This window comes from Hyla sarda, chromosome 2 (assembly GCF_029499605.1).
Source record: "Hyla sarda isolate aHylSar1 chromosome 2, aHylSar1.hap1, whole genome shotgun sequence".
NCBI classification, from domain to species: Eukaryota; Metazoa; Chordata; class Amphibia; order Anura; family Hylidae; genus Hyla; species Hyla sarda.
This window is the reverse complement of record NC_079190.1, coordinates 341,745,012-341,766,200: the sequence shown is the minus strand read 5'-3', so window position 1 is coordinate 341,766,200 and position 21,189 is coordinate 341,745,012. Positions and strand designations below refer to the sequence as shown.

General features: G+C 33.6%; 27 non-coding genes across 27 annotated transcripts; all 27 read right to left on the bottom strand.

Moving 5' to 3' along the window:
* Positions 1-205: 205 nt before the first annotated feature.
* Positions 206-419, bottom strand: LOC130358938 (small nucleolar RNA U3). Its single transcript, XR_008889727.1, has one exon. It is a non-coding gene; the product is annotated as a small nucleolar RNA U3 (small nucleolar RNA).
* A 557-nt stretch (positions 420-976) lies between these two features.
* On the bottom strand, positions 977-1,193 carry LOC130358984 (small nucleolar RNA U3). Its single transcript, XR_008889767.1, has one exon. It is a non-coding gene; the product is annotated as a small nucleolar RNA U3 (small nucleolar RNA).
* A 567-nt stretch (positions 1,194-1,760) lies between these two features.
* Positions 1,761-1,977, bottom strand: LOC130360211 (small nucleolar RNA U3). The gene has a single exon (XR_008890681.1). It is a non-coding gene; the product is annotated as a small nucleolar RNA U3 (small nucleolar RNA).
* A 567-nt stretch (positions 1,978-2,544) lies between these two features.
* Positions 2,545-2,761, bottom strand: LOC130358972 (small nucleolar RNA U3). The gene has a single exon (XR_008889756.1). It is a non-coding gene; the product is annotated as a small nucleolar RNA U3 (small nucleolar RNA).
* A 564-nt stretch (positions 2,762-3,325) lies between these two features.
* On the bottom strand, positions 3,326-3,542 carry LOC130360186 (small nucleolar RNA U3). The gene has a single exon (XR_008890658.1). It is a non-coding gene; the product is annotated as a small nucleolar RNA U3 (small nucleolar RNA).
* Positions 3,543-4,108: 566 nt separating this feature from the next.
* On the bottom strand, positions 4,109-4,325 carry LOC130359018 (small nucleolar RNA U3). The gene has a single exon (XR_008889798.1). It is a non-coding gene; the product is annotated as a small nucleolar RNA U3 (small nucleolar RNA).
* Positions 4,326-4,880: 555 nt separating this feature from the next.
* On the bottom strand, positions 4,881-5,096 carry LOC130359269 (small nucleolar RNA U3). Its single transcript, XR_008890021.1, has one exon. It is a non-coding gene; the product is annotated as a small nucleolar RNA U3 (small nucleolar RNA).
* Positions 5,097-5,651: 555 nt separating this feature from the next.
* LOC130358983 (small nucleolar RNA U3) lies at positions 5,652-5,868 on the bottom strand. Its single transcript, XR_008889766.1, has one exon. It is a non-coding gene; the product is annotated as a small nucleolar RNA U3 (small nucleolar RNA).
* Positions 5,869-6,435: 567 nt separating this feature from the next.
* On the bottom strand, positions 6,436-6,652 carry LOC130360185 (small nucleolar RNA U3). Its single transcript, XR_008890657.1, has one exon. It is a non-coding gene; the product is annotated as a small nucleolar RNA U3 (small nucleolar RNA).
* Positions 6,653-7,216: 564 nt separating this feature from the next.
* Positions 7,217-7,433, bottom strand: LOC130359341 (small nucleolar RNA U3). The gene has a single exon (XR_008890087.1). It is a non-coding gene; the product is annotated as a small nucleolar RNA U3 (small nucleolar RNA).
* Positions 7,434-7,998: 565 nt separating this feature from the next.
* On the bottom strand, positions 7,999-8,212 carry LOC130359271 (small nucleolar RNA U3). The gene has a single exon (XR_008890023.1). It is a non-coding gene; the product is annotated as a small nucleolar RNA U3 (small nucleolar RNA).
* A 554-nt stretch (positions 8,213-8,766) lies between these two features.
* LOC130359345 (small nucleolar RNA U3) lies at positions 8,767-8,983 on the bottom strand. Its single transcript, XR_008890090.1, has one exon. It is a non-coding gene; the product is annotated as a small nucleolar RNA U3 (small nucleolar RNA).
* Positions 8,984-9,550: 567 nt separating this feature from the next.
* Positions 9,551-9,767, bottom strand: LOC130359080 (small nucleolar RNA U3). Its single transcript, XR_008889852.1, has one exon. It is a non-coding gene; the product is annotated as a small nucleolar RNA U3 (small nucleolar RNA).
* Positions 9,768-10,334: 567 nt separating this feature from the next.
* LOC130360145 (small nucleolar RNA U3) lies at positions 10,335-10,551 on the bottom strand. The gene has a single exon (XR_008890620.1). It is a non-coding gene; the product is annotated as a small nucleolar RNA U3 (small nucleolar RNA).
* Positions 10,552-11,109: 558 nt separating this feature from the next.
* On the bottom strand, positions 11,110-11,326 carry LOC130359053 (small nucleolar RNA U3). Its single transcript, XR_008889829.1, has one exon. It is a non-coding gene; the product is annotated as a small nucleolar RNA U3 (small nucleolar RNA).
* A 559-nt stretch (positions 11,327-11,885) lies between these two features.
* Positions 11,886-12,102, bottom strand: LOC130359028 (small nucleolar RNA U3). Its single transcript, XR_008889807.1, has one exon. It is a non-coding gene; the product is annotated as a small nucleolar RNA U3 (small nucleolar RNA).
* Positions 12,103-12,667: 565 nt separating this feature from the next.
* LOC130359195 (small nucleolar RNA U3) lies at positions 12,668-12,884 on the bottom strand. The gene has a single exon (XR_008889956.1). It is a non-coding gene; the product is annotated as a small nucleolar RNA U3 (small nucleolar RNA).
* A 558-nt stretch (positions 12,885-13,442) lies between these two features.
* On the bottom strand, positions 13,443-13,659 carry LOC130358960 (small nucleolar RNA U3). The gene has a single exon (XR_008889746.1). It is a non-coding gene; the product is annotated as a small nucleolar RNA U3 (small nucleolar RNA).
* Positions 13,660-14,218: 559 nt separating this feature from the next.
* On the bottom strand, positions 14,219-14,431 carry LOC130359179 (small nucleolar RNA U3). The gene has a single exon (XR_008889942.1). It is a non-coding gene; the product is annotated as a small nucleolar RNA U3 (small nucleolar RNA).
* Positions 14,432-15,002: 571 nt separating this feature from the next.
* LOC130359078 (small nucleolar RNA U3) lies at positions 15,003-15,219 on the bottom strand. The gene has a single exon (XR_008889851.1). It is a non-coding gene; the product is annotated as a small nucleolar RNA U3 (small nucleolar RNA).
* Positions 15,220-15,786: 567 nt separating this feature from the next.
* Positions 15,787-16,003, bottom strand: LOC130360144 (small nucleolar RNA U3). The gene has a single exon (XR_008890619.1). It is a non-coding gene; the product is annotated as a small nucleolar RNA U3 (small nucleolar RNA).
* A 565-nt stretch (positions 16,004-16,568) lies between these two features.
* On the bottom strand, positions 16,569-16,785 carry LOC130359114 (small nucleolar RNA U3). Its single transcript, XR_008889883.1, has one exon. It is a non-coding gene; the product is annotated as a small nucleolar RNA U3 (small nucleolar RNA).
* Positions 16,786-17,343: 558 nt separating this feature from the next.
* Positions 17,344-17,560, bottom strand: LOC130359012 (small nucleolar RNA U3). The gene has a single exon (XR_008889792.1). It is a non-coding gene; the product is annotated as a small nucleolar RNA U3 (small nucleolar RNA).
* Positions 17,561-18,128: 568 nt separating this feature from the next.
* On the bottom strand, positions 18,129-18,345 carry LOC130359052 (small nucleolar RNA U3). The gene has a single exon (XR_008889828.1). It is a non-coding gene; the product is annotated as a small nucleolar RNA U3 (small nucleolar RNA).
* Positions 18,346-18,901: 556 nt separating this feature from the next.
* Positions 18,902-19,118, bottom strand: LOC130360136 (small nucleolar RNA U3). Its single transcript, XR_008890614.1, has one exon. It is a non-coding gene; the product is annotated as a small nucleolar RNA U3 (small nucleolar RNA).
* A 567-nt stretch (positions 19,119-19,685) lies between these two features.
* On the bottom strand, positions 19,686-19,902 carry LOC130360210 (small nucleolar RNA U3). Its single transcript, XR_008890680.1, has one exon. It is a non-coding gene; the product is annotated as a small nucleolar RNA U3 (small nucleolar RNA).
* A 556-nt stretch (positions 19,903-20,458) lies between these two features.
* LOC130358994 (small nucleolar RNA U3) lies at positions 20,459-20,675 on the bottom strand. The gene has a single exon (XR_008889776.1). It is a non-coding gene; the product is annotated as a small nucleolar RNA U3 (small nucleolar RNA).
* Positions 20,676-21,189: the final 514 nt, after the last annotated feature.

Below are 21,189 nucleotides of genomic sequence, written 5' to 3'. Positions count from 1 at the left end.
GTTACCTGAGTTTTGATACTTTTGTAATAAAAAAAACTTTATAGCAGCCTCCTGAGCTTTGGCTCAAAAATACAAAACTTTCTTAAGTTTATTATATGGTTAACTGTAGATTAAAAAAGAAGATAGAGCAAGTAACACTGTAGAGAATTGAAATGCATGGATTAACACTTTAATTTAACATAACTTGGTGTTACATACTACACTCACCACTCTGAAAGAACTTTCTTCTATTACTTCTTTTGAAAAAAAGAACACAGTCATCAAAAGCAGACAACCATTGCAAAACTGCAATGTTGTCAACCGCTTTCATGCTCAGAAGAAAGCTCTAAATCTCATCATTGTGGATAGTGAGCTTGGACTCTTTCAGCCACATTTCTCCCTTCAAAGACTTTAGAAATGATCCCTGAAAGTATAGCCCTAACAACTAGGAATTTCAGATTTTTCCCACCTATACGGTTTAACCTTTTAACTGAAGCTGAGAGCATTTTCTAAAGTTCCGAGTTTGAGTTGTGAAACAAAAAGGTTGTGTCAAATGTCAGTAAAAACAAAATAGTTTTTCAAAGGATGTGAAGGTTTATATGGAAATCCTTTAAACATGAGTATGATAGAGTACATGTTGTCATCAGTTGCGTCGAGATCTAGGCTGAGTTCAACTATTCCAGATGTTAACCCAGCCTTACTAAAGAAAATCTCAACATAAAAAAGTATAAAATATTTGTCATGCCACAACATCTCTTTCCTACAATCTTAAAACCGGACTCAGGGCATATGTTACCTGAGTTTTGATACTTTTGTAATAAAAAAAACTTTATAGCAGCCTCGTGAGCTTTGGCTCGAAAATACAAAACTTTCTTAAGTTTATTATATGGTTAACTGTAGATTAAAAAAAGAAGAGAGAGCAAGTAACACAGTAGAGAATTGAAACGCATGGTTTAACACTATAATTTAACATAACTTGGTGTTACATACTACACTCACCACTCTGAAAGAACTTTCTTCTATTACTTCTTTTGAAAAAAAGAAGAACACAGTCATCAAAAGCAGACAACCATTGCAAAACTGCAATGTTGTCAACCGCTTTCATGCTCAGAAGAAAGCTCTAAATCTCATCATTGTGGATAGTGAGCTTGGACTCTTTCAGCCACATTTCTCCCTTCAAAGACTTTAAAAATGATCCCTGAAAGTATAGCCCTAACAATTAGGATTTTCAGATTTTTCCCACCTATACGGTTTAACCTTTTAACTGAAGCTGAGAACATTTTCAAAAGTTCCGAGTTTGAGTTGTGAAACAAAAAGGTTGTGTCAAATGTCAGTAAAAACAAAATAGTTTTTAAAAGTATGTTGAAGGTTTATATGGAAATCAATGAAATCCTTTAAACATGAGTATGATAGAGTACATGTTGTCATCAGTTGCGTCGAGATCTAGGCTGAGTTCAACTATTCCAGATGTTAACCCAGCCTTACTAAAGAAAATCTCAACATAAAAAAGTATAAAATATTTGTCATGCCACAACATCTCTTTCCTACAATCAAAAAACCGGACTCAGGGCATATGTTACCTGAGTTTTGACACTTTTGTACTAAAAAAAACTTTATAGCAGCCTCCTGAGCTTTGGTTCAAAAATACAAAACTTTCTTAAGTTTATTATATGGTTAACTGTAGATTAAAATAAGAAGATAGAGCAAGTAACACAGTAGAGAATTGAAACACATGGTTTAACACTTTAATTTAACATAACTTGGTGTTACATACTACACTCACCACTCTGAAAGAACTTTCTTCTATTACTTCTTTTGAAAAAAAGAAGAACACAGTCATCAAAAGCAGACAACCATTGCAAAAATGCAATGTTGTCAAACGCTTTCATGCTCAGAAGAAAGCTCTAAATCTCATCATTGTGGATAGTGAGCTTGGACTCTTTCAGCCACATTTCTCCCTTCAAAGACTTTAGAAATGATCCCTGAAAGTATAGCCCTAACAATTAGGATTTTCAGATTTTTCACACCTATACGGTTTAACCTTTTAACTGAAGCTGAGATCATTTTCAAAAGTTCCGAGTTTGAGTTGTGAAACAAAAAGGTTGTGTCAAATGTCAGTAAAAACAAAATAGTTTTTCAAAGTATGTTGAAGGTTTATATGGAAATCAATGAAATCCTTTAAACATGAGTATGATAGAGTACATGTTGTCATCAGTTGCGTCGAGATCTAGGCTGAGTTCAACTATTCCAGATGTTAACCCAGCCTTACTAAAGAAAATCTCAACATAAAAAAGTATAAAATATTTGTCATGCCACAACATCTCTTTCCTACAATCAAAAAACCGGACTCAGGGCATATGTTACCTGAGTTTTGATACCTTTGTACTAAAAAAAAACTTTATAGCAGCCACCTGAGCTTTGGCTCAAAAATACAAAACTTTCTTAAGTTTATTATATGGTTAACTGTAGATTAAAAAAGAAGATAAAGCAAGTAACACTGTAGAGAATTGAAAAGCATGGTTTAACACTTTAATTTAACATAACTTGGTGTTACATACTACACTCACCACTCTGAAAGAACTTTCTTCTATTACTTCTTTTGAAAAAACGAAGAACACAGTCATCAAAAGCAGACAACCATTGCAAAACTGCAATGTTGTCAACTGCTTTCATGCTCAGAAGAAAGCTCTAAATCTCATCATTGTGGATAGTGAGCTTGGACTCTTTCAGCCACATTTCTCCCTTCAAAGACTTTAGAAATGATCTCTGAAAGTATAGCCCTAACAATTAGGATTTTCAGATTTTTCCCACCTATACGGTTTAACCTTTTAACTGAAGCCGAGATCCTTTTCAAAAGTTCCGAGTTTGAGTTGTGAAACAAAAAGGTTGTGTCAAATGTCAGTAAAAACAAAATAGTTTTTCAAAGTATGTTGAAGGTTTATATGGAAATCAATGAAATCCTTTAAACATGAGTATGATAGAGTCCATGTTGTCATCAGTTGCGTCGAGATCTAGGCTGAGTTCAACTATTCCAGATGTTAACCCAGCCTTACTAAAGAAAATCTCAACATAAAAAAGTATAAAATATTTGTCATGCCACAACATCTCTTTCCTACAATCATAAAACCGGACTCAGGGCATATGTTACCTGAGTTTTGATACTTTTGTACTAAAAAAATTTATAGCAGCCTCGTGAGCTTTAGCTCAAAAATACAAAACTTTCTTAAGTTTATTATATGGTTAACTGTAGATTAAAAAAGAAGATAAAGCAAGTAACACTGTAGAGAATTGAAATGCATGGTTTAACACTTTAATTTAACATAACTTGGTGTTACATACTACACTCACCACTCTGAAAGAACTTTCTTCTATTACTTCTTTTGAAAAAAAGAAGAACACAGTCATCAAAAGCAGACAACCATTGCAAAACTGCAATGTTGTCAACCACTTTCATGCTCAGAAGAAAGCTCTAAATCTCATCATTGTGGATAGTGAGCTTGGACTCTTTCAGCCACATTTTTCCCTTCAAAGACTTTAGAAATGATCTCTGAAAGTATAGCCCTAACAATTAGGATTTTCAGATTTTTCCCACCTATACGGTTTAACCTTTTAACTGAAGCCGAGATCCTTTTCAAAAGTTCCGAGTTTGAGTTGTGAAACAAAAAGGTTGTGTCAAATGTCAGTAAAAACAAAATAGTTTTTCAAAGTATGTTGAAGGTTTATATGGAAATCAATGAAATCCTTTAAACATGAGTATGATAGAGTACATGTTGTCATCAGTTGCGTCGAGATCTAGGCTGAGTTCAACTATTCCAGATGTTAACCCAGCCTTACTAAAGAAAATCTCAACATAAAAAAGTATAAAATATTTGTCATGCCACAACATCTCTTTCCTACAATCATAAAACCGGACTCAGGGCATATGTTACCTGAGTTTTGATACCTTTGTACTAAAAAAAACTTTATAGCAGCCTCCTGAGCTTTGGCTCAAAAATACAAAACTTTCTTAAGTTTATTATATGGTTAACTGTAGATTAAAAAAGAAGATCGAGCAAATAACACAGTAGAGAATTGAAACACATGGTTTAACACTTTAATTTAACATAACTTGGTGTTACATACTACACTCACCACTCTGAAAGAACTTTCTTCTATTATTTCTTTTGAAAAAAAGAAGAACACAGTCATCAAAAGCAGATAACCATTGCAAAACTGCAATGTTGTCAACCGCTTTCATGCTCAGAAGAAAGCTCTAAATCTCATCATTGTGGATGGTGAGCTTGGACTCTTTCAGCCACATTTCTCCCTTCAAAGACTTTAGAAATGATCCCTGAAAGTATAGCCCTACCAATTAGGATTTTCAGATTTTTCCCACCTATACGGTTTAACCTTTTAACTGAAGCTGAGATAATTTTCAAAAGTTCCGAGTTTGAGTTGTGAAACAAAAAGGTTGTGTCAAATGTCAGTAAAAACAAAATAGTTTTTCAAAGTATGTGAAGGTTTATATGGAAATCCTTTAAACATGAGTATGATAGAGTACATGTTGTCATCAGTTGCGTCGAGATCTAGGCTGAGTTCAACTATTCCAGATGTTAACCCAGCCTTACTAAAGAAAATCTCAACATAAAAAAAGTATAAAATATTTGTCATGCCACAACATCTCTTTCCTACAATCATAAAACCAGACTCAGGGCATATGTTACCTGAGTTTTGATACTTTTGTACTAAAAAAATTTATAGCAGCCTCGTGAGCTTTAGCTCAAAAATACAAAACTTTCTTAAGTTTATTATATGGTTAACTGTAGATTAAAAAAGAAGATAAAGCAAGTAACACTGTAGAGAATTGAAATGCATGGTTTAACACTTTAATTTAACATAACTTGGTGTTATATACTACACTCACCACTCTGAAAAACTTTCTTCTATTACTTCTTTTGAAAAAAAGAAGAACACAGTCATCAAAAGCAGACAACCATTGCAAAACTGCAATGTTGTCAACCGCTTTCATGCTCAGAAGAAAGCTCTAAATCTCATCATTGTGGATAGTGAGCTTGGACTCTTTCAGCCACATTTCTTCCTTCAAAGACTTTAGAAATGATCCCTGAAAATATAGCCCTAACAATTAGGATTTTCAGATTTTTCCCACCTATACGGTTTAACCTTTTAACTGAAGCTGAGAACATTTTCTAAAGTTCCGAGTTTGAGTTGTGAAACAAAAAGGTTGTGTCAAATGTCAGTAAAAACAAAATAGTTTTTCAAAGGATGTGAAGGTTTATATGGAAATCCTTTAAACATGAGTATGATAGAGTACATGTTGTCATCAGTTGCGTCGAGATCTAGGCTGAGTTCAACTATTCCAGATGTTAACCCAGCCTTACTAAAGAAAATCTCAACATAAAAAAGTATAAAATATTTGTCATGCCACAACATCTCTTTCCTACAATCTTAAAACCGGACTCGGCATATGTTACCTGAGTTTTGATACTTTTGTAATAAAAAAAACTTTATAGCAGCCTCGTGAGCTTTGGCTCGAAAATACAAAACTTTCTTAAGTTTATTATATGGTTAACTGTAGATTAAAAAAAGAAGAGAGAGCAAGTAACACAGTAGAGAATTGAAACGCATGGTTTAACACTATAATTTAACATAACTTGGTGTTACATACTACACTCACCACTCTGAAAGAACTTTCTTCTATTACTTCTTTTGAAAAAAAGAAGAACACAGTCATCAAAAGCAGACAACCATTGCAAAACTGCAATGTTGTCAACCGCTTTCATGCTCAGAAGAAAGCTCTAAATCTCATCATTGTGGATAGTGAGCTTGGACTCTTTCAGCCACATTTCTCCCTTCAAAGACTTTAAAAATGATCCCTGAAAGTATAGCCCTAACAATTAGGATTTTCAGATTTTTCCCACCTATACGGTTTAACCTTTTAACTGAAGCTGAGAACATTTTCAAAAGTTCCGAGTTTGAGTTGTGAAACAAAAAGGTTGTGTCAAATGTCAGTAAAAACAAAATAGTTTTTAAAAGTATGTTGAAGGTTTATATGGAAATCAATGAAATCCTTTAAACATGAGTATGATAGAGTACATGTTGTCATCAGTTGCGTCGAGATCTAGGCTGAGTTCAACTATTCCAGATGTTAACCCAGCCTTACTAAAGAAAATCTCAACATAAAAAAGTATAAAATATTTGTCATGCCACAACATCTCTTTCCTACAATCAAAAAACCGGACTCAGGGCATATGTTACCTGAGTTTTGACACTTTTGTACTAAAAAAAACTTTATAGCAGCCTCCTGAGCTTTGGTTCAAAAATACAAAACTTTCTTAAGTTTATTATATGGTTAACTGTAGATTAAAATAAGAAGATAGAGCAAGTAACACAGTAGAGAATTGAAACACATGGTTTAACACTTTAATTTAACATAACTTGGTGTTACATACTACACTCACCACTCTGAAAGAACTTTCTTCTATTACTTCTTTTGAAAAAAAGAAGAACACAGTCATCAAAAGCAGACAACCATTGCAAAACTGCAATGTTGTCAACCGCTTTCATGCTCAGAAGAAAGCTCTAAATCTCATCATTGTGGATAGTGAGCTTGGACTCTTTCAGCCACATTTCTCCCTTCAAAGACTTTAGAAATGATCTCTGAAAGTATAGCCCTAACAATTAGGATTTTCAGATTTTTCCCACCTATACGGTTTAACCTTTTAACTGAAGCCGAGATCCTTTTCAAAAGTTCCGAGTTTGAGTTGTGAAACAAAAAGGTTGTGTCAAATGTCAGTAAAAACAAAATAGTTTTTCAAAGTATGTTGAAGGTTTATATGGAAATCAATGAAATCCTTTAAACATGAGTATGATAGAGTCCATGTTGTCATCAGTTGCGTCGAGATCTAGGCTGAGTTCAACTATTCCAGATGTTAACCCAGCCTTACTAAAGAAAATCTCAACATAAAAAAGTATAAAATATTTGTCATGCCACAACATCTCTTTCCTACAATCATAAAACCGGACTCAGGGCATATGTTACCTGAGTTTTGATACTTTTGTACTAAAAAAATTTATAGCAGCCTCGTGAGCTTTAGCTCAAAAATACAAAACTTTCTTAAGTTTATTATATGGTTAACTGTAGATTAAAAAAGAAGATAAAGCAAGTAACACTGTAGAGAATTGAAAAGCATGGTTTAACACTTTAATTTAACATAACTTGGTGTTACATACTACACTCACCACTCTGAAAGAACTTTCTTCTATTACTTCTTTTGAAAAAAAGAAGAACACAGTCATCAAAAGCAGACAACCATTGCAAAACTGCAATGTAGTCAACCACTTTCATGCTCAGAAGAAAGCTCTAAATCTCATCATTGTGGATAGTGAGCTTGGACTCTTTCAGCCACATTTCTCCCTTCAAAGACTTTTGAAATGATGTCTGAAAGTATAGCCCTAACAATTAGGATTTTCAGATTTTTCCCACCTATACGGTTTAACCTTTTAACTGAAGCCGAGATCCTTTTCAAAAGTTCCGAGTTTGAGTTGTGAAACAAAAAGGTTGTGTCAAATGTCAGTAAAAACAAAATAGTTTTTCAAAGTATGTTGAAGGTTTATATGGAAATCAATGAAATCCTTTAAACATGAGTATGATAGAGTACATGTTGTCATCAGTTGCGTCGAGATCTAGGCTGAGTTCAACTATTCCAGATGTTAACCCAGCCTTACTAAAGAAAATCTCAACATAAAAAAGTATAAAATATTTGTCATGCCACAACATCTCTTTCCTACAATCAAAAAACCGGATTCAGGGCATATGTTACCTGAGTTTTGATACTTTTGTAATAAAAAAACTTTATAGCAGCCTCCTGAGCTTTGGCTCAAAAATACAAAACTTTCTTAAGTTTATTATATGGTTAACTGTAGATTAAAAAAGAAGATAGAGCAAGTAACACTGTAGAGAATTGAAATGCATGGATTAACACTTTAATTTAACATAACTTGGTGTTACATACTACACTCACCACTCTGAAAGAACTTTCTTCTATTACTTCTTTTGAAAAAAAGAACACAGTCATCAAAAGCAGACAACCATTGCAAAACTGCAATGTTGTCAACCGCTTTCATGCTCAGAAGAAAGCTCTAAATCTCATCATTGTGGATAGTGAGCTTGGACTCTTTCAGCCACATTTCTCCCTTCAAAGACTTTAGACATGATCTCTGAAAGTATAGCCCTAACAACTAGGAATTTCAGATTTTTCCCACCTATACGGTTTAACCTTTTAACTGAAGCTGAGAGCATTTTCTAAAGTTCCGAGTTTGAGTTGTGAAACAAAAAGGTTGTGTCAAATGTCAGTAAAAACAAAATAGTTTTTCAAAGTATGTGAAGGTTTATATGGAAATCCTTTAAACATGAGTATGATAGAGTACATGTTGTCATCAGTTGCGTCGAGATCTAGGCTGAGTTCAACTATTCCAGATGTTAACCCAGCCTTACTAAAGAAAATCTCAACATAAAAAAGTATAAAATATTTGTCATGCCACAACATCTCTTGCCTACAATCTTAAAACCGGACTCAGGGCATATGTTACCTGAGTTTTGATACTTTTGTACTAAAAAAATTTATAGCAGCCTCGTGAGCTTTAGCTCAAAAATACAAAACTTTCTTAAGTTTATTACATGGTTAACTGTAGATTAAAAAAGAAGATAAAGCAAGTAACACTGTAGAGAATTGAAAAGCATGGTTTAACACTTTAATTTAACATAACTTGGTGTTACATACTACACTCACCACTCTGAAAGAACTTTCTTCTATTACTTCTTTTGAAAAAAAGAAGAACACAGTCATCAAAAGCAGACAACCATTGCAAAACTGCAATGTAGTCAACCGCTTTCATGCTCAGAAGAAAGCTCTAAATCTCATCATTGTGGATAGTGAGCTTGGACTCTTTCAGCCACATTTCTTCCTTCAAAGACTTTTGAAATGATGTCTGAAAGTATAGCCCTAACAATTAGGATTTTCAGATTTTTCCCACCTATACGGTTTAACCTTTTAACTGAAGCTGAGATAATTTTCAAAAGTTCCGAGTTTGAGTTGTGAAACAAAAAGGTTGTGTCAAATGTCAGTAAAAACAAAATAGTTTTTCAAAGTATGTTGAAGGTTTATATGGAAATCAATGAAATCCTTTAAACATGAGTATGATAGAGTACATGTTGTCATCAGTTGCGTCGAGATCTAGGCTGAGTTCAACTATTCCAGATGTTAACCCAGCCTTACTCAAGAAAATCTCAACATAAAAAAGTATAAAATATTTGTCATGCCACAACATCTCTTTCCTACAATCAAAAAACCGGACTCAGGGCATATGTTACCTGAGTTTTGACACTTTTGTACTAAAAAAAACTTTATAGCAGCCTCCTGAGCTTTGGTTCAAAAATACAAAACTTTCTTAAGTTTATTATATGGTTAACTGTAGATTAAAAAAAGAAGATAGAGCAAGTAACACAGTAGAGAATTGAAACACATGGTTTAACACTTTAATTTAACATAACTTGGTGTTACATACTACACTCACCACTCTGAAAGAACTTTCTTCTATTACTTCTTTTGAAAAAAAGAAGAACACCGTCATCAAAAGCAGACAACCATTGCAAAAATGCAATGTTGTCAAACGCTTTCATGCTCAGAAGAAAGCTCTAAATCTCATCATTGTGGATAGTGAGCTTGGACTCTTTCAGCCACATTTCTCCCTTCAAAGACTTTAGAAATGATCCCTGAAAGTATAGCCCTAACAATTAGGATTTTCAGATTTTTCCCACCTATACGGTTTAACCTTTTAACTGAAGCTGAGATCATTTTCAAAAGTTCCGAGTTTGAGTTGTGAAACAAAAAGGTTGTGTCAAATGTCAGTAAAAACAAAATAGTTTTTCAAAGTATGTTGAAGGTTTATATGGAAATCAATGAAATCCTTTAAACATGAGTATGATAGAGTACATGTTGTCATCAGTTGCGTCGAGATCTAGGCTGAGTTCAACTATTCCAGATGTTAACCCAGCCTTACTAAAGAAAATCTCAACATAAAAAAGTATAAAATATTTGTCATGCCACAACATCTCTTTCCTACAATCAAAAAACCGGACTCAGGGCATATGTTACCTGAGTTTTGATACCTTTGTACTAAAAAAAAACTTTATAGCAGCCTCCTGAGCTTTGGCTCAAAAATACAAAACTTTCTTAAGTTTATTATATGGTTAACTGTAGATTAAAAAAGAAGATAAAGCAAGTAACACTGTAGAGAATTGAAAAGCATGGTTTAACACTTTAATTTAACATAACTTGGTGTTACATATTACACTCACCACTCTGAAAGAACTTTCTTCTATTACTTCTTTTGAAAAAAAGAAGAACACAGTCATCAAAAGCAGACAACCATTGCAAAACTGCAATGTTGTCAACTGCTTTCATGCTCAGAAGAAAGCTCTAAATCTCATCATTGTGGATAGTGAGCTTGGACTCTTTCAGCCACATTTCTCCCTTCAAAGACTTTAGAAATGATCTCTGAAAGTATAGCCCTAACAATTAGGATTTTCAGATTTTACCCACCTATACGGTTTAACCTTTTAACTGAAGCCGAGATCCTTTTCAAAAGTTCCGAGTTTGAGTTGTGAAACAAAAAGGTTGTGTCAAATGTCAGTAAAAACAAAATAGTTTTTCAAAGTATGTTGAAGGTTTATATGGAAATCCTTCAAACATGAGTATGATAGAGTACATGTTGTCATCAGTTGCGTCGAGATCTAGGCTGAGTTCAACTATTCCAGGTGTTAACCCATTCTTACTAAAGAATATCTCAACATAAAAAAAGTATAAAATATTTGTCATGCCACAACATCTCTTTCCTACAATCAAAAAACCGGACTCAGGGCATATGTTACCTGAGTTTTGATACCTTTGTACTAAAAAAAACTTTATAGCAGCCTCCTGAGCTTTGGCTCAAAAATACAAAACTTTCTTTAGTTTATTATATGGTTAACTGTAGATTATTAAAGAAGATAAAGCAAGTAACACTGTAGAGAATTGAAATGCATGGTTTAACACTTTAATTTAACATAACTTGGTGTTACATACTACACTCACCACTCTGAAAGAACTTTCTTCTATTACTTCTTTTGAAAAAAAGAAGAACACAGTCATCAAAAGCAGCCAACCATTGTAAAACTGCAATGTTGTCAACCGCTTTCATGCTCAGAAGAAAGCTCTAAATCTCATCATTGTGGATAGTGAGCTTGGACTCTTTCAGCCACATTTCTCCCTTCAAAGACTTTAGAAATGATCCCTGAAAGTATAGCCCTAACAATTAGGATTTTCAGATTTTTCACACCTATACGGTTTAACCTTTTAACTGAAGCTGAGATCATTTTCAAAAGTTCCGAGTTTAAGTTGTGAAACAAAAAGGTTGTGTCAAATGTCAGTAAAAACAAAATAGTTTTTCAAAGTATGTTGAAGGTTTATATGGAAATCCTTCAAACATGAGTATGATAGAGTACATGTTGTCATCAGTTGCGTCGAGATCTAGGCTGAGTTCAACTATTCCAGATGTTAACCCAGCCTTACTAAAGAAAATCTCAACATAAAAAAAGTATAAAATATTTGTCATGCCACAACATCTCTTTCCTACAATCAAAAAACCGGACTCAGGGCATATGTTACCTGAGTTTTGATACCTTTGTACTAAAAAAAAACTTTATAGCAGCCTCCTGAGCTTTGGCTCAAAAATACAAAACTTTCTTAAGTTTATTATATGGTTAACTGTAGATTAAAAAAGAAGATAAAGCAAGTAACACTGTAGAGAATTGAAAAGCATGGTTTAACACTTTAATTTAACATAACTTGGTGTTACATACTACACTCACCACTCTGAAAGAACTTTCTTCTATTACTTCTTTTGAAAAAAAGAAACACACAGTCATCAAAAGCAGACAACCATTGCAAAACTGCAATGTTGTCAACCGCTTTCATGCTCAGAAGAAAGCTCTAAATCTCATCATTGTGGATAGTGAGCTTGGACTCTTTCAGCCACATTTCTCCCTTCAAAGACTTTAGAAATGATCTCTGAAAGTATAGCCCTAACAATTAGGATTTTCAGATTTTTCCCACCTATACGGTTTAACCTATTAACTGTAGCCGAGATCCTTTTCAAAAGTTCCGAGTTTGAGTTGTGAAACAAAAAGGTTGTGTCAAATGTCAGTAAAAACAAAATAGTTTTTCAAAGTATGTTGAAGGTTTATATGGAAATCAATGAAATCCTTTAAACATGAGTATGATAGAGTCCATGTTGTCATCAGTTGCGTCGAGATCTAGGCTGAGTTCAACTATTCCAGATGTTAACCCAGCCTTACTAAAGAAAATCTCAACATAAAAAAAGTATAAAATATTTGTCATGCCACAACATCTCTTTCCTACAATCATAAAACCGGACTCAGGGCATATGTTACCTGAGTTTTGATACTTTTGTACTAAAAAAATTTATAGCAGCCTCGTGAGCTTTAGCTCAAAAATACAAAACTTTCTTAAGTTTATTATATGGTTAACTGTAGATTAAAAAAGAAGATAAAGCAAGTAACACTGTAGAGAATTGAAATGCATGGTTTAACACTTCAATTTAACATAACTTGGTGTTACATACTACACTCACCACTCTGAAAGAACTTTCTTCTATTACTTCTTTTGAAAAAAAGAAGAACACAGTCATCAAAAGCAGACAACCATTGCAAAACTGCAATGTTGTCAACCGCTTTCATGCTCAGAAGAAAGCTCTAAATCTCATCATTGTGGATAGTGAGCTTGGACTCTTTCAGCCACATTTCTCCCTTCAAAGACTTTAGACATGATCTCTGAAAGTATAGCCCTAACAATTAGGATTTTCAGATTTTTCCCACCTATACGGTTTAACCTTTTAACTGAAGCCGAGATCCTTTTCAAAAGTTCCGAGTTTGAGTTGTGAAACAAAAAGGTTGTGTCAAATGTCAGTAAAAACAAAATAGTTTTTCAAAGTATGTTGAAGGTTTATATGGAAATCCTTCAAACATGAGTATGATAGAGTACATGTTGTCATCAGTTGCGTCGAGATCTAGGCTGAGTTCAACTATTCCAGATGTTAACCCAGCCTTACTCAAGAAAATCTCAACATAAAAAAGTATAAAATATTTGTCATGCCACAACATCTCTTTCCTACAATCAAAAAATCGGATTCAGGGCATATGTTACCTGAGTTTTGATACTTTTGTAATAAAAAAAACTTTATAGCAGCCTCCTGAGCTTTGGCTCAAAAATACAAAACTTTCTTAAGTTTATTATATGGTTAACTGTAGATTAAAAAAAGAAGACAGAGCAAGTAACACAGTAGAGAATTGAAACACATGGTTTAACACTTTAATTTAACATAACTTGGTGTTACATACTACACTCACCACTCTGAAAGAACTTTCTTCTATTATTTCTTTTGAAAAAAAGAAGAACACAGTCATCAAAAGCAGACAACCATTGCTAAACTGCAATGTTGTCAACCGCTTTCATGCTCAGAAGAAAGCTCTAAATCTCATCATTGTGGATGGTGAGCTTGGTCTCTTTCAGCCACATTTCTCCCTTCAAAGACTTTAGAAATGATCCCTGAAAGTATAGCCCTAACAATTAGGATTTTCAGATTTTTCCCACCTATACGGTTTAACCTTTTAACTGAAGCTGAGATAATTTTCAAAAGTTCCGAGTTTGAGTTGTGAAACAAAAAGGTTGTGTCAAATGTCAGTAAAAACAAAATAGTTTTTCAAAGTATGTTGAAGGTTTATATGGAAATCTTTTAAACATGAGTATGATAGAGTACATGTTGTCATCAGTTGCGTCGAGATCTAGGCTGAGTTCAACTATTCCAGATGTTAACCCAGCCTTACTAAAGAAAATCTCAACATAAAAAAAGTAAAAAATATTTGTCATGCCACAACATCTCTTTCCTACAATCAAAAAACCGGACTCAGGGCATATGTTACCTGAGTTTTGATACCTTTGTACTAAAAAAAACTTTATAGCAGCCTCCTGAGCTTTGGCTCAAAAATACAAAACTTTCTTAAGTTTATTATATGGTTAACTGTAGATTAAAAAAAGAAGATAGAGCAAGTAACACAGTAGAGAATTGAAACACATGGTTTAACACTTTAATTTAACATAACTTGGTGTTACATACTACACTCACCACTCTGAAAGAACTTTCTTCTATTATTTCTTTTGAAAAAAAGAAGAACACAGTCATCAAAAGCAGACAACCTTTGCTAAACTGCAATGTTGTCAACCGCTTTCATGCTCAGAAGAAAGCTCTAGATCTCATCATTGTGGATGGTGAGCTTGGACTCTTTCAGCCACATTTCTCCCTTCAAAGACTTTAGAAATGATCCCTGAAAGTATAGCTCTAACAATTAGGATTTTCTGATTTTTCCCACCTATACGGTTTAACCTTTTAACTGAAGCTGAGATAATTTTCAAAAGTTCCGAGTTTGAGTTGTGAAACAAAAAGGTTGTGTCAAATGTCAGTAAAAACAAAATAGTTTTTAAAAGTATGTTGAAGGTTTATATGGAAATCAATGAAATCCTTTAAACATGAGTATGATAGAGTACATGTTGTCATCAGTTGCGTCGAGATCTAGGCTGAGTTCAACTATTCCAGATGTTAACCCAGCCTTACTAAAGAAAATCTCAACATAAAAAAGTATAAAATATTTGTCATGCCACAACATCTCTTTCCTACAATCAAAAAACCGGACTCAGGGCATATGTTACCTGAGTTTTGACACTTTTGTACTAAAAAAAACTTTATAGCAGCCTCCTGAGCTTTGGTTCAAAAATACAAAACTTTCTTAAGTTTATTATATGGTTAACTGTAGATTAAAAAAAGAAGATAGAGCAAGTAACACAGTAGAGAATTGAAACACATGGTTTAACACTTTAATTTAACATAACTTGGTGTTACATACTACACTCACCACTCTGAAAGAACTTTCTTCTATTACTTCTTTTGAAAAAAAGAAGAACACCGTCATCAAAAGCAGACAACCATTGCAAAAATGCAATGTTGTCAAACGCTTTCATGCTCAGAAGAAAGCTCTAAATCTCATCATTGTGGATAGTGAGCTTGGACTCTTTCAGCCACATTTCTCCCTTCAAAGACTTTAGAAATGATCCCTGAAAGTATAGCCCTAACAATTAGGATTTTCAGATTTTTCCCACCTATACGGTTTAACCTTTTAACTGAAGCTGAGATAATTTTCAAAAGTTCCGAGTTTGAGTTGTGAAACAAAAAGGTTGTGTCAAATGTCAGTAAAAACAAAATAGTTTTTCAAAGTATGTTGAAGGTTTATATGGAAATCAATGAAATCCTTTAAACATGAGTATGATAGAGTACATGTTGTCATCAGTTGCGTCGAGATCTAGGCTGAGTTCAACTATTCCAGATGTTAACCCAGCCTTACTAAAGAAAATCTCAACATAAAAAAGTATAAAATATTTGTCATGCCACAACATCTCTTTCCTACAATCAAAAAACCGGACTCAGGGCATATGTTACCTGAGTTTTGATACCTTTGTACTAAAAAAAAACTTTATAGCAGCCTCCTGAGCTTTGGCTCAAAAATACAAAACTTTCTTAAGTTTATTATATGGTTAAGTGTAGATTAAAAAAGAAGATAAAGCAAGTAACACTGTAGAGAATTGAAAAGCATGGTTTAACACTTTAATTTAACATAACTTGGTGTTACATACTACACTCACCACTCTGAAAGAACTTTCTTCTATTACTTCTTTTGAAAAAAAGAAGAACACAGTCATCAAAAGCAGACAACCATTGCAAAACTGCAATGTTGTCAACTGCTTTCATGCTCAGAAGAAAGCTCTAAATCTCATCATTGTGGATAGTGAGCTTGGACTCTTTCAGCCACATTTCTCCCTTCAAAGACTTTAGAAATGATCTCTGAAAGTATAGCCCTAACAATTAGGATTTTCAGATTTTACCCACCTATACGGTTTAACCTTTTAACTGAAGCCGAGATCCTTTTCAAAAGTTCCGAGTTTGAGTTGTGAAACAAAAAGGTTGTGTCAAATGTCAGTAAAAACAAAATAGTTTTTCAAAGTATGTTGAAGGTTTATATGGAAATCAATGAAATCCTTTAAACATGAGTATGATAGAGTCCATGTTGTCATCAGTTGCGTCGAGATCTAGGCTGAGTTCAACTATTCCAGATGTTAACCCAGCCTTACTAAAGAAAATCTCAACATAAAAAAAGTATAAAATATTTGTCATGCCACAACATCTCTTTCCTACAATCATAAAACCAGACTCAGGGCATATGTTACCTGAGTTTTGATACTTTTGTACTAAAAAAATTTATAGCAGCCTCGTGAGCTTTAGCTCAAAAATACAAAACTTTCTTAAGTTTATTATATGGTTAACTGTAGATTAAAAAAGAAGATAAAGCAAGTAACACTGTAGAGAATTGAAATGCATGGTTTAACACTTTAATTTAACATAACTTGGTGTTACATACTACACTCACCACTCTGAAAGAACTTTCTTCTATTACTTCTTTTGAAAAAAAGAAGAACACAGTCATCAAAAGCAGACAACCATTGCAAAACTGCAATGTTGTCAACTGTTTTCATGCTCAGAAGAAAGCTCTAAATCTCATCATTGTGGATAGTGAGCTTGGACTCTTTCAGCCACATTTCTCCCTTCAAAGACTTTAGACATGATCTCTGAAAGTATAGCCCTAACAATTAGGATTTTCAGATTTTTCCCACCTATACGGTTTAACCTTTTAACTGAAGCCGAGATCCTTTTCAAAAGTTCCGAGTTTGAGTTGTGAAACAAAAAGGTTGTGTCAAATGTCAGTAAAAACAAAATAGTTTTTCAAAGTATGTTGAAGGTTTATATGGAAATCCTTCAAACATGAGTATGATAGAGTACATGTTGTCATCAGTTGCGTCGAGATCTAGGCTGAGTTAAACTATTCCAGATGTTAACCCAGCCTTACTAAAGAATATCTCAACATAAAAAAAGTATAAAATATTTGTCATGCCACAACATCTCTTTCCTACAATCAAAAAACCGGACTCAGGGCATATGTTACCTGAGTTTTGATACCTTTGTACTAAAAAAAACTTTATAGCAGCCTCCTGAGCTTTGGCTCAAAAATACAAAACTTTCTTAAGTTTATTATATGGTTAACTGTAGATTAAAAAAGAAGATAGAGCAAGTAACACTGTAGAGAATTGAAATGCATGGTTTAACACTTTAATTTAACATAACTTGGTGTTACATACTACACTCACCACTCGGAAAGAACTTTCTTCTATTACTTCTTTTGAAAAAAAGAAGAACACAGTCATCAAAAGCAGACAACCATTGCAAAACTCCAATGTTGTCAACCGCTTTCATGCTCAGAAGAAAGCTCTAAATCTCATCATTGTGGATAGTGAGCTTGGACTCTTTCAGCCACATTTCTCCCTTCAAAGACTTTAGAAATGATCCCTGAAAGTATAGCCCTAACAATTAGGATTTTCAGATTTTTCCCACCTATACGGTTTAACCTTTTAACTGAAGCTGAGAGCATTTTCTAAAGTTCCGAGTTTGAGTTGTGAAACAAAAAGGTTGTGTCAAATGTCAGTAAAAACAAAATAGTTTTTCAAAGTATGTTGAAGGTTTATATGGAAATCAATGAAATCCTTTAAACATGAGTATGATAGAGTACATGTTGTCATCAGTTGCGTCGAGATCTAGGCTGAGTTCAACTATTCCAGATGTTAACCCAGCCTTACTAAAGAAAATCTCAACATAAAAAACGTATAAAATATTTGTCATGCCACAACATCTCTTTCCTACAATCAAAAAACCGGACTCAGGGCATATGTTACCTGAGTTTTGATACTTTTGTAATAAAAAAAACTTTATAGCAGCCTCGTGAGCTTTGGTTCAAAAATACAAAACTTTCTTAAGTTTATTATATGGTTAACTGTAGATTAAAAAAAGAAGATAGAGCAAGTAACACAGTAGAGAATTGAAACACATGGTTTAACACTTTAAATTAACATAACTTGGTGTTACATACTACACTCACCACTCTGAAAGAACTTTCTTCTATTACTTCTTTTGAAAAAAAGAAGAACACAGTCATCAAAAGCAGCCAACCATTGTAAAACTGCAATGTTGTCAACCGCTTTCATGCTCAGAAGAAAGCTCTAAATCTCATCATTGTGGATAGTGAGCTTGGACTCTTTCAGCCACATTTCTCCCTTCAAAGACTTTAGAAATGATCCCTGAAAGTATAGCCCTAACAATTAGGATTTTCAGATTTTTCACACCTATACGGTTTAACCTTTTAACTGAAGCTGAGATCATTTTCAAAAGTTCCGAGTTTGAGTTGTGAAACAAAAAGGTTGTGTCAAATGTCAGTAAAAACAAAATAGTTTTTCAAAGTATGTTGAAGGTTTATATGGAAATCCTTCAAATATGAGTATGATAGAGTACATGTTGTCATCAGTTGCGTCGAGATCTAGGCTGAGTTCAACTATTCCAGATGTTAACCCAGCCTTACTAAAGAAAATCTCAACATAAAAAAAGTATAAAATATTTGTCATGCCACAACATCTCTTTCCTACAATCATAAAACCGGACTCAGGGCATATGTTACCTGAGTTTTGATACTTTTGTACTAAAAAAATTTATAGCAGCCTCGTGAGCTTTAGCTCAAAAATACAAAACTTTCTTAAGTTTATTATATGGTTAACTGTAGATTAAAAAAGAAGATAAAGCAAGTAACACTGTAGAGAATTGAAATGCATGGTTTAACACTTTAATTTAACATAACTTGGTGTTACATACTACACTCACCACTCTGAAAGAACTTTCTTCTATTACTTCTTTTGAAAAAAAGAAGAACACAGTCATCAAAAGCAGACAACCATTGCTAAACTGCAATGTTGTCAACCGCTTTCATGCTCAGAAGAAAGCTCTAGATCTCATCATTGTGGATGGTGAGCTTGGACTCTTTCAGCCACATTTCTCCCTTCAAAGACTTTAGAAATGATCCCTGAAAGTATAGCCCTAACAATTAGGATTTTCAGATTTTTCCCACCTATACGGTTTAACCTTTTAACTGAAGCTGAGATAATTTTCAAAAGTTCCGAGTTTGAGTTGTGAAACAAAAAGGTTGTGTCAAATGTCAGTAAAAACAAAATAGTTTTTAAAAGTATGTTGAAGGTTTATATGGAAATCAATGAAATCCTTTAAACATGAGTATGATAGAGTACATGTTGTCATCAGTTGCGTCGAGATCTAGGCTGAGTTCAACTATTCCAGATGTTAACCCAGCCTTACTAAAGAAAATCTCAACATAAAAAAGTATAAAATATTTGTCATGCCACAACATCTCTTTCCTACAATCAAAAAACCGGACTTAGGGCATATGTTACCTGAGTTTTGACACTTTTGTACTAAAAAAAACTTTATAGCAGCCTCCTGAGCTTTGGTTCAAAAATACAAAACTTTCTTAAGTTTATTATATGGTTAACTGTAGATTAAAATAAGAAGATAGAGCAAGTAACACAGTAGAGAATTGAAACACATGGTTTAACACTTTAATTTAACATAACTTGGTGTTACATACTACACTCACCACTCTGAAAGAACTTTCTTCTATTACTTCTTTTGAAAAAAAGAAGAACACAGTCATCAAAAGCAGACAACCATTGCAAAAATGCAATGTTGTCAAACGCTTTCATGCTCAGAAGAAAGCTCTAAATCTCATCATTGTGGATAGTGAGCTTGGACTCTTTCAGCCACATTTCTCCCTTCAAAGACTTTAGAAATGATCCCTGAAAGTATAGCCCTAACAATTAGGATTTTCAGATTTTTCACACCTATACGGTTTAACCTTTTAACTGAAGCTGAGATCATTTTCAAAAGTTCCGAGTTTAAGTTGTGAAACAAAAAGGTTGTGTCAAATGTCAGTAAAAACAAAATAGTTTTTCAAAGTATGTTGAAGGTTTATATGGAAATCCTTCAAACATGAGTATGATAGAGTACATGTTGTCATCAGTTGCGTCGAGATCTAGGCTGAGTTCAACTATTCCAGATGTTAAGCCAGCCTTACTAAAGAAAATCTCAACATAAAAAAAGTATAAAATATTTGTCATGCCACAACATCTCTTTCCTACAATCATAAAACCGGACTTAGGGCATATGTTACCTGAGTTTTGATACTTTTGTACTAAAAAAATTTATAGCAGCCTCGTGAGCTTTAGCTCAAAAATACAAAACTTTCTTAAGTTTATTATATGGTTAACTGTAGATTAAAAAAGAAGATAAAGCAAGTAACACTGTAGAGAATTGAAATGCATGGTTTAACACTTTAATTTAACATAACTTGGTGTTACATACTACACTCACCACTCTGAAAGAACTTTCTTCTATTACTTCTTTTGAAAAAAAGAAGAACACAGTCATCAAAAGCAGACAACCATTGCAAAACTGCAATGTTGTCAACCGCTTTCATGCTCAGAAGAAAGCTCTAAATCTCATCATTGTGGAAAGTGAGCTTGGACTCTTTCAGCCACATTTCTCCCTTCAAAGACTTTAGAAATGATCTCTGAAAGTATAGCCCTAACAATTAGGATTTTCAGATTTTTCCCACCTATACTGTTTAACCTTTTAACTGAAGCCGAGATCCTTTTCAAAAGTTCCGAGTTTGAGTTGTGAAACAAAAAGGTTGTGTCAAATGTCAGTAAAAACAAAATAGTTTTTCAAAGTATGTTGAAGGTTTATATGGAAATCAATGAAATCCTTTAAACATGAGTATGATAGAGTACATGTTGTCATCAGTTGCGTCGAGATCTAGGCTGAGTTCAACTATTCCAGATGTTAACCCAGCCTTACTAAAGAAAATCTCAACATAAAAAAAGTATAAAATATTTGTCATGCCACAACATCTCTTTCCTACAATCAAAAAACCGGACTCAGGGCATATGTTACCTGAGTTTTGATACCTTTGTACTAAAAAAAAACTTTATAGCAGCCTCCTGAGCTTTGGCTCAAAAATACAAAACTTTCTTAAGTTTATTATATGGTTAACTGTAGATTAAAAAAGAAGATAAAGCAAGTAACACTGTAGAGAATTGA